At 39.4% G+C, this 2,446-nt stretch overlaps 1 pseudogene; it reads right to left on the bottom strand.

Moving 5' to 3' along the window:
* Positions 1–1,262: 1,262 nt before the first annotated feature.
* Positions 1,263–2,071, bottom strand: LOC134761499 (large ribosomal subunit protein uL23-like; annotated as a pseudogene).
* Between the last annotated feature and the right edge of the window lie 375 nt (positions 2,072–2,446).

Genomic DNA, 2,446 nt, shown 5'->3' with positions numbered 1-2,446 from the left:
GACCCACTCTTGGTTGAGGGGACCCCAGAGTAACTTTCAACACTGAGTTCTCAGCTTTGCTAGGATGGGAAGATGGGGGTCAGATACACATCGTTATACTCCCTCCTTTGCTAACCATGATGAGGCTTTCTTCCCTAAGGATTTAACAGAAACCAGCCCCTTCAAAGGCTCCACCACTGATATCAACCTCTCCTTTCTTGCCTGATAAGAGACTACCCATGACGGAGAGGTTCTGGCCAGCGTATAGAGGATGCACAGAGCGAGTTTTCCTGTCCTCTGCTTCACCTTTTAATGTCAGATGGCTGAAAACTCCACCCTGGGATCATGCTAACACTGCCATTTTTTGTACATGGGACCCATGAAGAAGCAAGAAACTCAATTGCGCATGCATGCATTTCTCCTTCCATAAATATTCATGACTCCTCCTAGAGCTTATTAAATAAATGTATTTGGCCATTCCACTCAGCATAAATTACTGTTTCCTTTCCCTCCTCCTTGAAGCATCTGTTTCTGGCTTCTGGCTGGAGGCTATGCTTCCCAGCCTGTCAGAAGGACAACCCTGCAGGCTGCAACCCTTTATAGGAAATAAATCTCTCATTGGGTGTGGTGGCTCATGCCTGTAAACCCAGCACTTTGGGAGGTCAAGGCGGGTGGATCACCTGAGGTCAGGAGTTTCATTCCAGCCTGGCCAACATGATGAAACCCTGTCTCTACTAAAAATACAAAAAAAATTAGCCAGATATGGTGGTGGGCATCTGTAATCCCAGCTAATCAGGAGGCTGAGGCAGGAAAATCGCTTGAACCCAAGAGGTGGAGGTTGCAGTGAACCAACATCATGCCATTGCACTCCAGCCTGGGCAGCAAGAGTGAAACTCTGTCTCAAAAAAAATAAAAATAAACAAAAATGAAGAAATGTCTCCTTTCCAAATGTATGAACCTCATCATTCTTCCGTTGACAGCATTAAAGGTTCAAAAAGATCTTTCCATACTCTCCCACAGAAGCCCTAGAAATTGTCATTCTGTTAATCATTTTGGATGCCTGAGAACTTGTAATCCAATCAGTAGATATGTTGGTACCCCATTTATGGCTGTCAACCTGCCAGTTGACAACCTGCCAATTGGCAGGTTGTAATATTAGTAATAAGCTAATATTATACTTACTAGAAACATAAAATCTTAAAGCTTATAAATTTGATTCTAATTAAGTTGTCATTCTTATGAAAAGCATTTTTTATAGTGAAAAGATACATATATATTTAAAGTTAGCCAGTTGGACTCAGTTTAGATGATCCCAATTTTGTTGCAACATCCAAAGCATCATAATCAGGAGCCAGTCGAACATATGCCTTCTTCTCTTTATCAGGACAAATCAGGGTGGTGACCTTGGCCACATCACTGTCATAGAGCTTCTTCACAGCCTGTTTGATCTGGTGCTTGTTGGCTTTAACGTCCACAATGAACACAAGCGTGTTGTTTTCTTCTATCTTCCTCATGGCCGACTCAGTGGTCAGCGGAAACTTGATGATAGCATAGTGGTCAAGATTATTTCTCCTGTGGGTGCTCTTCTGAGGATATCTGGGCTGCCTCTGGAGTCACAGTGTCTTGGGCTGCCTGAATGTGAGTGACATGTGGATCTTCTTTTTTGCGTGTGGCTGTGGACACCTTTCAACACTGCCTTCTTGGCCTTTAGAGCCTTAGCTTTGGCTTCGGCTTTAGGAGGAGCAGAAGCTTCCTTCGCTTTCGGTGCCATCTTGTGAAAAGCGAAAAACACTATTTCAAAAATAATTTGTTTACAGTAAATCTGCCTAATAGTAGTTTCCAAAGTACTTTTGCTAATTTTTAACCTTAAAGTTAAGCTAAGTAAAAGATTTGCATTAAATACCTAGACCATTTATAAATAAGATACAATACTAAAACATTAATTACTGAACATAAATAATTCAAGTTTATATACTTTTGGCTTCCTATTTTTACAGAGAGACTAAAGATATTTTGGCCCATTAATAAACATGTTTTTTTCTGCCACACTGAGGAATTGTGTTATGAGGAAACACATCCCTCTAGATATTGGGAGATGGTATATTCATACATTTTCTAACCTAATGTATGTCAGTTTATAACTGTCTACTTCCTAGTTTTCTCTGGAAAATAAAAGATTACTAAGATTAAAATTATAATCAATACATGTAAATAAAACTACTAGAAATAATAGAATAACTAGAAACAACTCTATGCAAAGCATGCAAGAAAAGTGGGGCATGTTTTGCAAGTAAAGTAGGTTGTATTTTTTATAAGGAAAATGATACATAAGATACAAATAAAAAGAGATACCTAACCTTCCCTGTGTTATAGTTGTGTGGGTAAAATTTTATGTTTTCAGAAATTATATAAAATTCCTGGAAATTTGTCAATGTCCTCCTTATCCATGCTATGTGCCAGTATAGAG

The sequence above is a fragment of the Pongo abelii genome, chromosome 4 (assembly GCF_028885655.2).
Source record: "Pongo abelii isolate AG06213 chromosome 4, NHGRI_mPonAbe1-v2.0_pri, whole genome shotgun sequence".
Classification (NCBI taxonomy): Eukaryota; Metazoa; Chordata; class Mammalia; order Primates; family Hominidae; genus Pongo; species Pongo abelii.
The sequence above is the reverse complement of the archived record's forward strand: the minus strand, read 5'-3'. Positions and strand labels throughout refer to the sequence as shown.